Source organism: Monodelphis domestica, chromosome 1 (genome assembly GCF_027887165.1).
Source record: "Monodelphis domestica isolate mMonDom1 chromosome 1, mMonDom1.pri, whole genome shotgun sequence".
Classification (NCBI taxonomy): Eukaryota; Metazoa; Chordata; class Mammalia; order Didelphimorphia; family Didelphidae; genus Monodelphis; species Monodelphis domestica.
The window spans coordinates 711,198,624-711,211,449 of record NC_077227.1 but is presented as its reverse complement, the minus strand read 5'-3'; positions in this window follow the sequence as shown (position 1 = coordinate 711,211,449).

Sequence of the window (12,826 nt, the reverse complement as noted above, 5' to 3'; positions counted from 1 at the left end):
TCATTCTCTGGAGATGGATAGTCATGTTATTTAAATATTCTATAGCTATATATAATACTCTCTTGGTTATATTTGTTTCACTCTTCATTACTTCATGTAGCTCTTTCCAATTTTTTTAACCCTTATCTTATTCCCTTGCTCTCTTTTCTCTTAATTTACACTCCCTTCTCTTAGTCCCTTGAAGGGACTTTTAATTCCTCCCTTATCCTATCCTCTCACCTTCCTGTTTCTCTATAAGGTAAGAATGCTTTTGATCTTCTAGATAGTTGTACATGTCATTCCCTCTTTAACCCAAATCTGAGAAGAATAGGGTTCTGGTATTACCAGTCCTCCAACCTCTTCTCTGTGACAATTCTTCCACTCATGCTTCTTCTGTATGCAATAATTACCTTGGACTTCTTCCTACCCTATTTTATTATTTTTTGGTTCATTCTATTATATTAAACTCAACCTCATATTTTCTATATATACTCTTTCAAACTACCCAAGTAGAAATGCCATTCTTAAGGGTTATAGATAACATTTTTCCACACAACAAAATAAAAAGCCTTTCAGAAGTTCTTATAATTGGCCTCTCATGTTTACTTTCTTAGGATTCTTGTAGATCAAATTTTCTAGTGAGCTCTGGTCTTTCCCCAAGAATAGTTGAAATTCCTTTAGTTTATTAAACATCTATTTTTTTCCTTGTGTAATTATGGTCAGCTTTACTGGTATGTTATTCTCAGTTTTAAACACAACTCCTTTGCTCTCTGAAAAATTATGTTCCATGCCCTTCTTTCTTTTAATGTTGAAACTGCTAAGTTTTATATTATTCTGACCATAACTCCACAATATTTAATTTTTTTCTTGTTGCTTGTATTTTCTCCTTAAATTAAGAATTATGGAACGTTGCAATGATGTTCCAGTGCTTTTTCTTTTTGAGGTTTCTTTCTGGTGGTGATTGGTGGAGCTTTTAAATTTTCTATTTTACCTTCTACTTTTAAAACTTCTGGTTAATTCTCCTTGATAACTTCTTGGAGTATTGGTGTCTAAACTCTATTTTGATGTAACTTTCTGGTAGTCTCTGGAATAGAAAATGGGTAATCTGTGGAAACTATTTCTTGTTGCAATGACTGAATGCTCTGGGCTTTGCTTACTGATCTCTACTAGATCAATATATTTCCTAACCTCCTCCTCCCTGTTCCTCTCTCACTTCCTCCTTTAATCATCTACTTCTGTAAGTCTTTTGGCTTCCTCCATCCCCCCTGAGTGAACTATAAAATACTCTAGTTTCCTTTTTCAGGTAAGGGGTTTATTGTGATAACAGGATGGGAAATTGAGGTAAGAGGGATTAGGGTTTCCCTAAACTACAAGGAGAATTTAGGAGGGTTATGGAAATATTTACAATAGTTACATTTTTTCTTCTTGATCTGTTTTCTAGGTTTGTTGCTTTTGTAATAAGATGAATCATATTCTCTTTTTTATTCTTTTGATTTTGCTTTATTATTTCTTGTTGCCTTATGAAATTGGCTTTTTTCCAGTTCTAATTTTTAATGAGTTATGTTCTTCCATGACTTTTTGGATCTCTTTTTCATATTGTGTGACTTTCCCAATTTTATTGATTTTCTTGCATTTTATTTTTTTCTAATTTTTCCTCAGTTTCTCTCATTTCATTTTTGAAATATTTTTAAGACCTTTCAAAAACTCTTCTTGGGTCTATGACCATTTAATGTTTTTCCTTCTGTATTAGAAGTAGGTGTTTTAACTTCACTTGTGCTCTGAATTTGAACCCTGGTCTTCTCTGTAATAACTATCTACAGTTGTGTTTCTCTTTTTCTTTCTCATTGCAATTTTTTAAATGAACTGTAGGCTTAATTGTTAACTTTATGTTAAAGTCAGGCTCTGTCCCCAGGATGTGGGGGCTGATACCTCGAGTTTTATTTATTTTTTAGATTATTAATTCCTGGACCCTACTTAGTCCTTACCATTTCTATAACCTAGGACAGTGATGGTGAACCTTTTGGAGACTGAGTGCCCAAACTGCAACCCTCAAGTTGCATGTGAGTCGCCCCTTACCCTAGATAGGGAAGCGAGGATATGCTCTTGTGGTGTTGGGCAGAGGGATGGTAATGTGAAAAATGTCCTCAGATGAGGTGGAGAGGGGGAGGAGAGCAGCCCCCTCTGGCACATATGCCATAGGTTTGCCAACATAGATGGAGTCCCAGCTCCCTTAAGCTCAAATCCCAGGCTGTGATTGACCTCAGGTGTTTCACCTAGGTGCTCACAACTCTACCACTTAAAGCAGACACCTTCATTCCCTTTGATCTCTAGATGTCTGTAAGTACCAGCTCAGCTCCTGGAAGTGACCACCCAGCAGGATTCTTGCCCCTCAGCAATTAAACTCACTGATGTGCACTCTTTCTTCACTCCTCCTCTCCTGAAACCACAGCTTGGGATGGAGTGGAATATGGTCAGTCTTTCTTAGTCTCCTCAAGTCCTTCTCTTATAAGCTGTCAACCCCTAAGATGAGTAGATGGGGATCTAGAGTTTAAGCTACAGTATACAAGGCTGCTTCCAGGACTTGCTGACTGTTGACTCTGCTGGTATCTGACATTGGAGTGTAGGATCCCATGTCAAGTAGACAAGGTGAGGCTGCCCACATTGCCCAAATTGGTTGATGGTTGTTCTTGTTGGATAACTGTAAGGTCTTGAGCTTCAAGCCTCAATCAGGTAAGACAGCAGCCAGAGATGTCAGAGACTTTCCTCTTACCTTGTCCTTGATTGATCTACTTCATTCCCAACTCTTATCTATTTCTGCTGCTTTTAGCATTGATTCTATGGCATTGTTTTTTATTGTTTGTAAGGGAGTATTGAGGATGAGGTAATCTCATGCCCTGCTCCACTATCTTCCCACATTCTTTGATCAAAAAAAAATTTAAAATACCTATTCATATGTGATCTAAAAGACTCTAATGTTGAGAAAGATGAAGGCAAAAGGAGAAGAGGACAATGGAGGAGGAGATGAAGAGCTAGTGTGATGGGAAAAATGAACATGAAGTAGGATGTACTTCAAGAGATGGAGGAAAATGGAAGGAACTGCTGTCTTATGGTCCATGGGGTCAATCAGATATGACTGAATGACTGGATAACAATGACAAAAAAGGGGAGAGTATGCTCCTCTCATCTGAGAAGGGTAGTAGTTTATTTTCTCTGTGGAATAAATCTCAGTGATTGAATTCCTTATGTCTTTAAGATGTAATTAAGTTTTCCTCTATGAAATCTCAGTTCTAAACCAGAAAAGAACTTAGGCCTCTTTCTTCCATCAGTCTTTGTGCCTTTATGGTACCTTGTCAGTGAGAGCAGAGGTGGTGTGGATGTGGGTGGTGGGTTTGTGTCTGGATCATTAGGTACAGTATTGTACAGTATTACTATGTTTCTCAAATGAAAGTTATAGACTTTAATTATGCTCTAGCAACAGTTCTTTTTGAACTCATGTTTTCTATCCCAGCAGATTGCATAATTTGTATTTCCTGTCCTAGCGGGTAGGTTGGTTCTGCTATATGATTTAGGAAACTGGGCATTTGATCTGTAATTGTTTTTCAATGACTGTATCTCTTTCAGTATTATTGCTTTACATGGTGCAGGTTTGTATGCTATTGAAAATCAATAAAATGGAAGAAAAACATTTTTTTCCTAAAACTGAACTGATCTTCTTGTTTTTCTGATGTGGTTTTTAAAAAAAAATGCTCCTCTTTTTCAATAGTGAATGTTCTTTTTATATTTTCCCAAGGAAATCCCACCCTGCACATGGACAATCTTTGATAGATCAAGGAGACACATGTTGGAGAGTACATAAACGATTAACCTTATGCTCACTCTTGCATTAGAATGTGAGTTTCTTGAGGGCAGGGACTATCTTTTATCTTTTTGTTTTTTTGTATCCTTAGCACAGTGCCTCACAGATAATAGGTACTTAATAAATGTTTGTTGATTGATTGACTATGTGCCAAATTTAATCATTCTAAAACCTACAGGACACTATCATCAATATTTTCTGCCATCTTTATCTGCTGTCTAGGGTGGACAACCACTTGCTAAGCAGGTCAGGTTTATTTATCAAATTAAGTTCCTTAAAGGGAGGGCCCTGGAGATGTTAAATATGCTCCTGTTATAATCAGGTACCCTAAGGATCTGTAATCTTTGTAAGGGTCTCTAGGCCAGGAATTACAACCCAATGCTCAATAAATATTTGGTGATTTGATTTAGGGAATGCAATCTGAGCAATATCAATGATTATGCACAACTTTTACATATAAACATTGGCATACAACATTGTACTTCAAATGCCCTTTTCTATCTAATGAAAATATTTAACTTTCAAAATGAACTCCTGAGTCTATGTAATGACAGCCTTGTACAAACCATTCAAGTCATCCACAAGGACGGGGCTACACTGATATAGCATCAGCTTTTTGAGAGGAAACTCAAACTTTCCTAATATTTTAAAACTTATTTATCACTCTTGTTTCAGTGGGGTGTTCATTGGGAAATGGACACACTACACGAGTTTATTGTTCAAGGGTTCTTATGTAAGAATAATAACGATAGCTAACATTTATATTCCTCTTAGTGCCAGATACTGTGCTAAGCCCTTTACAATTATCTTCTTTGATCCTCACAACAAACCTGGGAGGTAGATGTTGTTATTATTTTACAGATGAGGAAACCGATTCCTGAATTTGGGTCAACTAGGTGGCACAGTGGAGAAAGCTCTAATCCTGGAGTCATGGATACTTGAGTTCAAATTTGACTTCAGACATTTATTAGCTATGTGGACAAGTCATTTAACCCTGTTTGCCTCAGTTTCCTCTTATGTAAAATGAGCTAGAGAAGGAAACAGGAAACCAAACCAGTATCTTTGCTAAGATAACCCCAGATGGGGTCATGGAGAGTTGGATACAACTGAAATGACTGAATAACAATAACTTCTTGATTCCAGTCCTGATGCTCTATCTATTTCCAGATGAGCATGTTACTAAATGTAGTGGATTGAGTTGCATGTTTAGAGTTTTGTTCAGTATTTATGAATTGCTACTCAAATCTTCCCACCTGTAGGATACCAAAACAGCTACAGAAAACAGGGACCTAAATTTTTCGTATTTCCTGAAAACGAGTTGCTCTTATTACCAAAATATGCCTTTTGTGGCAATAATGGCATATATTTCTAATTTGTGCTCAAAATGAAACATTCTTGTATGCATTGTTTTCCTTTACTAACTCTGTAAATAATACGTCAAAATTATTAGAAACTTCCCAAACTGAATAATTGTAGAAATAATAATCTTGAATCTTTCATTAAATTAAAATAAAAGACTATTGCTGAGAATTTGACCTCTGATAAAGAGCTTTGTCATTAGCAATTATGACATCTGATCATTTCTATAGCCCAGGGAAATCTATTTCTATAGAAAATGCTGGCATGATTGCAGATGGCAAACAGTCAATAAGGACTATTGAATGAGACTGTGATCATTTGTTTAGAGATTAGCTTGGGTTACTTTATCAGCATTTTCCCTTTCCTATATAGATCCAAAGTCAGGATTTGAACTAGCATCTAACACTCTTAAATGTGTCACCTAACCTCAAGTTGCCTTAGTTTTATTCCAATTTGCAAAATGGCAGTAATATCTGTGGTATATACCTCATAAAGTCATAGTGAGGTTCAAATAAAATATTGTAATAATAATACTAGAGCAACTATCTATTTTTAAAGTTTGAAAACTGCTTTGGATTCGTGTTCTCATTTGATTCCCCACAACAACCTTGAGATAGGCAAGATTATTCTCCATTTTACAGATGAAGAAACTGAGATTAAAAAAGGTTAAGTGAGGGCCCTACAGCTAATTACCTACAGTGGGATTTGAACTCACATTTTCCTGACTTCATGGCATCTAACATGTCTAACCCTTTTGGTGTCCAATCTACTATAACACACACTTTGCACAATTTAGGGTATTAAATAACTGTCAGTCTATTAATTTTCTGCCAGATTCCAAAAGGAAAATCCTACATTTAAACCAAGAAACTTTGAACAATAAGGGAAAGTGATTCTTCTGTAGTACCAGAGCTATAGGGTCCTTGTATTCTTTGCATATGCACCCCATCGAGTAGTCAACAGAAATTAGGTGGCTAATCATCGTATCCTTCAAGGAACCAACTTGCTTCAGAGTTGAATTTATCTTAGTTCCATGAATTCTAAATCAGAATGGGAAATTATGGCCTCAAAGTTCCAGTAAGAAGCATTTGTTCCTCCTCTTTCTAAGTTTTCTAGGTTTCCGATAGTGATCGAATTACTGTAAACAGACAAGAGTTAGAGAGTATCCACCATAAAGCATGTTGGGAAGATTTTTTTTTTTCTTTTTGCTATTTGTGGTCAGTGGTGTATGACATTCAAAGTGTATCACAAGTGATATACTATGTTACACTAATGTCAGCTATGAGGAAAAGCCCATTTTCCCAGGATCTCATGACTATTAAATCAAGAAAATAATCTTAACACAAAGCTTATTATGGGTAACCCAATGGAAATAGCCCCTGTAGTCTCCAAGGTACCCGCACCAAATAATTTCCTTTGCTACCACAACATCTGCAATACAATTGATGGCAACATGCTATCCATTAACGGCATCTGTTTACTTCCATACAGGCGACCTCACGACTTCCCACCAGTGGCATCATTCTTCAGAGAAAAAGGGATGATAGACACAGGAAGCATCAATGAGCTCGAGCAGATCCAGTACAAGACAATACACAGCTGGGGTTCCAAGGACACTGAATTAGAATCTAAATTTCTTATTTTAGGAATAGGACTTGGTAGCCGAGAGTCAAAAAAGCAAACATCACCACACAAATGAAATGGTGTGGCCAATTAAGGAGTAACTAAGACGCCCTATAATCTGGTGATATTGAATAGGCATGATGAAAGGGCTTGGAAAATATACAAACCCACCCATTGAAATGGCATGAATTCTAAGGTTTTCAGGACCTGCAGAACCCCAAATTACTGGCACTGAGTTTTTGAACAGTATGGAGAATACTGAATTTATAAAAAAGCAAACTTAGAGTTAACAGGTCATAAACATGTCATGCCTCTGACAAAACATAGAGGAGAGATATACTAAAATATGACCCAATAGAAAAAATTAAGAGTGGAACTTGTGGAGGTGTTCAGAAACCAATATGAAAAGATTTAATATTTCACCAACTAGATCCTAAATTCCTCTAAGGTAATCTTCCTAATCTAAAGGATATGGAATAGAAGGGGACTGTTGCTTGCTTTGTAACAAGCTGCAGGAACAGGGAGAAGTAAAAAAAAAATTCTCAGTGCCTCAGTTTCCCTACCTGTAAAGTTATCTTAATGATATTAACTACAAGCCTATCTCAAAAGGATGCTTGGTCAATTAATGAGAGAGTATGTGTGAATGTTTTTATCTCTTTGGAGTCCAGTTATTACACTTATTGCAGATGCTTGAATATGAACTGTTGTGTCACTGCTTATGTCTTTTGTGTGTAATTAATGTTAATAAGGGCCAACTGGGAGTCAGTTCTGGGGGAACTGGTACTGATTCCTTGTCTCCTCCCATGATGCCTAATAGGTTTGGCGTTTTGAAAGAAAGCAAAGAGGGCAGCTAAAGAAAAGAAGTCTTCATTCATGAGGAGTAGAATTAGCAAGGGAGCAGAATTTTCAGGTAGCTCAAGGAAGGGAGGTTTAGCTCAACTGAGGAAAGGAAGAGAGGCAAGTTGGATTAAGACAAGGAGAGATTTTCAGGCAGCTGAATAAACTCAGCTCAGCCATAACGGGAGAGAAGATGAACTCCTGTGCCAGACACCAAGGAGAAACAAAGTCCATAAATGCCATTGCCCTTGGCCTTATGGAAATTTCTTGGCGAGTTAAGCAAGAGGGACATCTTTTCGAAAGGGATTAGAATAGAGGTAAGTCAGTTATCTGCACTGAGGAGAATTGATAAAATTGGTTCAAGGCTAGACTTCAGATCACTTCTACTGTTCTTGCCTTTGAAAATAGTCACCACCTAACTAAAAGTGCCTACTGTGTACAAGGCACTGTGATAAGTCTTGGGCACACAAAGGCAGAAAATAGTGCTTGCTCTGAAAGGGCTTAGTCTAATGGGAGAGATGATATGTAAATAACTACTTAGAGCAAACTATAGTCCAGATATATTGGAGAAAATCATAGAGGGAAGGCACTCAAATTATTGGGGATCCAGAAAGGCTACCTTTAGAAGGAAGGGTTTTAGGTGAGATTTGAAGGAAGTCAAGGAAGCCAGGAAACAGAGGAGAGGAGGAAGAGCTTTCCAGGCAAGGTGGATGGCCAAGGGAAATACTTGGAGGGGCAGTTAGGTTAGAGATGGGAGAGTTGGGAGGAGCTAGGTTCAGATCTGGCCTCAGTAACAAACTTCTCCATGCACCAAGATAAACAAAGAAAAAAAAAAGTTTGAGGAAAGATAAAGTAGTCACAATCTGGGGGGTGGGTATGGGAGGGAAGGCTTCCTTTAGGAGGGGTTACCTGAGTTTGGCTTTGAAACAGGTAGGTGGACAGTGGATAAGTATCAGGCCTGGAATCAGGAAGGCTCTTTTCCTGAGTTTCTATCTGGCCTCAGACACTTACTAACTGTGTGACCTTGGGCAAGTCTCTTACTCTGTTTGCCTCAGTTTCCTCATCTGAAAAATGAGCTGGAGAAGGAAATGGCAAACCACTTGAGTATTTCTGTCCAGAAAACATCAAATGGGATCATGAAGAATCAGACACCACTGAATAACAACAAGTAGGATACTAAAAGTAGAGAGTAAATGCAAGTAAGGAAGAAGCAAAAGTTAGCATGGCAAATTCCAAGCGAATTCTTCCTGATTCCAGGCCCAGTGCTCTATCCATTGTACCACCTCATTCCCCTATCTTATCTATAGCTCATTTTTAAGTAGTTGGCATGTTGTTTCTCCCATTAGACTGAGCATCTTGAGAGCATGGACTATCTTTTACCTTTGCATCCTTAGAGCTTAGTGGAGTATCTGGCACATAGTGGGCATTTACTAAAATGCTTATTGACTCACTGATTTTATTTCTAGCTTTTGCCTTTATCTGAAGTCTCCCCACAGCTCTTTCAGGTCTAAAGCTAGGGGATTTTCAGATATTTCTTTGGAAAAACCAACCCTCTTCACCTCCCACCACAAAGCCAATAACTGTTGCCTTAGGATAAAAGCTTTCTTGATTTTTTTCTCTGCCTTTCTAAGTGGCCTAATCTGATCCTTTCTAAAAAGTCTTGGCTAGAAGGCATTTCTCTCCAGCAGGATTTTCTTTGCCCCAGGTTCTAGGCTTCTCAGGACACAGAGAAGGGTCTTCTCCACTAGCTAATGCCCTCAGGCTTCATCTTTTCTTTGGATTAAACTTCCTAAGAGGCAGTTGGCTTCTGGACTCTATGATGACCTCAATCTAGTTTAGTGAGCATCCCATATGTATGGGGACTAGGTGGGAAGCAGCTGGCCCATATGGGCCATTACTTGGAGGTCTAGTAGATATTCTCTGCCTGGGTTTTGTTTAGTTCAGGAAAATTTATGGGGAAGCCACCTTTGACCATGCATGACTGTGGGACTTGCACTGGGCAAAAACCAAGAGTTATTTAATTGGTTCCTGAGCTGGTGTTCCGATCCTCCAGGAACCGATGATAATTTATTCAAAGATGCTAAGGGAGGATAAGGAATGCCAAGTTCAGGGAACAGCTAGTAAGCCAGTTTGGCTGGAATATAGCACGGAATATATCATAGTGAAGGGGAGTAATATAAAATCAATCTAGAAAGGTCAGTTCAAGCCAGATTGTAGAAGACTTTAAACACTGACTGAGGAGTTTGTATTTTATCCTAGAAGCAAGCGAGAGGCACTGAAGTCTTTGTGAGCAGAGGAGCAGCATGATCAATCCACCAGTGGACATATGGACATTTAAAAAGCTGATACTGTCCTAGAAGAATGGTGCCCAGACCATTGGCGCTAGTCAGATCATAGCTGATGTATGGTGCTTAGTTTTAGGTAGCACATTTTGGGATGGGAAAAAGTGTATCTATATCTACGTACATATGTATATATGTACACACACAACTGGACATGTCTGTAAGAGGGAAAAGAAAATTGTGGCCTGGAGAATTTGTCATAGGAGGAGTAGATTAAAAAGGAGACATCTTTAGCCTGGAGAAGAGAAGTGCAGTAGGGACATGATAGCTGTCTTCAAGGTTTTTTTGTGGAAAGGGGATTTCTATTAATTCTGCTTGACCCCAGAAAATAGAACTAATGGAAATGGGTCTATGGAAGTTGAAGAGTTGGGGAAAGTATATTTTGTGGAAAAAACTTGGCATGGTGGAAAGAACACCTGTCTTGGAATCAGGATCTGCGTTTGAATTCTGCCTCTTCCATATTCTACTGATGTGATTTGGGGGGGAGACACTTAATTTCCTCAGGTCTCAGTTTCCTCATCTATGGATGAGGAAATGGAAAATTCAGACCAGAAGGCTTCTGAAATCCCTTCCAGCTCTGGGTTTATGATCCTATAAACTTTATAACAATTACAGTTATCCAATATTAGAATGAAAAGTTTTGGAAAATAATAGATTCTTCTTTTGAGAGAATCCTTGGCCAGGTTAGATTAGATGAGATGGCACTGAGATTTCCTTCTAACTCTTCTCTATATTCACTGCAGATACTAGTGGAATGTATCTATTTGATATATAATATAGCTACAAATTGCCAAATAGTAGCTAGAATAGTAGTTTAGGAGAAACAGGTTCTGTTCTCCTACCAATTACATTCCTTTTTTCAATTTCTCATTCTAGAAAATGGAGAATAATGATTCTTCTCTCTATGGCATTCTCACAGAAGTCATGGAGATGATACAAAACCATTGAGATTTGAATTCTTACAGCAAACACAGAACATGAATTTACAACATTGTTACTATAGTGAACATTTTCTAGGAGACTATCTACATTTAAAAAACATGTTCCTATGAAATGATAAGGGGTCTTCCTTAAGCAAATTGCACTTAATTCAGACCTTTGCAATCTATACAGAAAATGATAACATAAGATCATAGATCTAGAACTGAACGAAATCTCAAAAAACATCTAGTCCAAATCCTTCAGTTATGGATGAGGAAACTGAGGTTAATGACTTGTCTAAGTTCACAGACAGTAAGTATCCAAAGTAGATTTTGAAAACACATTCTCTAACTCCACAGGTTTCTCATTATTTCAAAGTGATTTTATTTTTAAGCTTAAGGGGTTCTTAGGATCTTTAAGAACTCTTTAAATATCTATACAGGAATATTTTTTTCTCTTTGATTTATAAATCCAGCTAGAAACAGTATGAGCTTATTATATAGAAACGATCATATTTACTCCTGGCATTCATTATGTAGCAAACAGAAGAAAAGAGAAAAGTTTTAGATATCCAATTCATCCAATGGCATCTTTTATCCTTTTTCATGTCCCCAAGCCCAAGTATCACAGCCTGATGGTGACTGTAGCTATATATAAGTTATCTCACGTTGGTGAAGAGCATTATAGTTTGCTAAGTATTTTCTCTACAATAAACATTCAAAGTGGGTGGAGAATTTTTTATAAGCTCTCTATTAAAAATAAGAAAACTTGCTATACTAACTTTGGCTAATAACTGATGGAATCAGGACTTGAACCCAAGTCTCCTGGTTCCAAATCTAAAGATATTTTTATTATGTTATGCTACTGGCAGGGAGAAGTAACAATAATTGTTGGTACTGACAGATCTTTAAGATTCGCAATATATTTTCCACAGGGGATCCATTAAAGTAGCTATTGAAAGGAAAAATAATCTCATTTCATTGATGAAGAAAGAGAGAGAGAAGTAGAGTGACTTATTTTTTATCACACAGTCAATAAATTTTAGATTATCAAGATTTGAACCCATGTCTCTTGAATCTGATTCCAATGCACTTTACATCATAACATATAAGATGCATTAAACTTTTCCTCTATGTGCCATCCTTCCATCCCATTTTATTCTACTTTTAACCTCACTTTACCATATCCCTTAAGGGTACAGAGATTTTTCTATGAGAGACTTTATGGGTCACAAAATTATCCGACATCTTTTGGGAGTTCTGCTAGAAACTCATGCCAGGCAAGGTTGACTTAATTCATAGATGAAAGTGAGTGTGATTTCAGTCATTACTTAAGGTTTGACATTTGTTGAATTAGTTTAGAGTTGCTGGAAAGGTTCCCATCCTTATCCAAATCCTTCTTTACTCACTAGGATTCTCCCATCCGTAGTTTTTCTTTTTAACTTAAGGCTTCAGTCTTTGTAAAATAGCAACTATTTTGGCAGGGTTCAAAGTTTAAACTTTCATTAGTCAAGAACAACTTAGTGGAAAGAAAGATCTGATAAGATTTTGCATCTGAAGGATGGTGGAGGGAGTACCATCAAGCAAGAATGGGTAAAGAGCACTTGGCATCAAATACATATTTCATCGACTTCAATTTTGCCTATGGCTGGCCTTGATCTTTGTTTAGACCCCGCTGCCAATCATTCTAGGAGCATGGAAATCTATTCTAGGGATTAAGATCCATGAGGTGAGAGACAGAGACAGAGACAGAGACAGAGAGAGACAGAGACAGAGAAAAGGCTTTTTTTAGCTGGTTGAGATGTTATGAGGAGGAGATTGAATGGATAGAAGTCTAAAATTCACTGTTTACCCATCAAGCCTGAATTAGGATGAGGATTAGGATATAGGATATTGATTCCACATGAAGT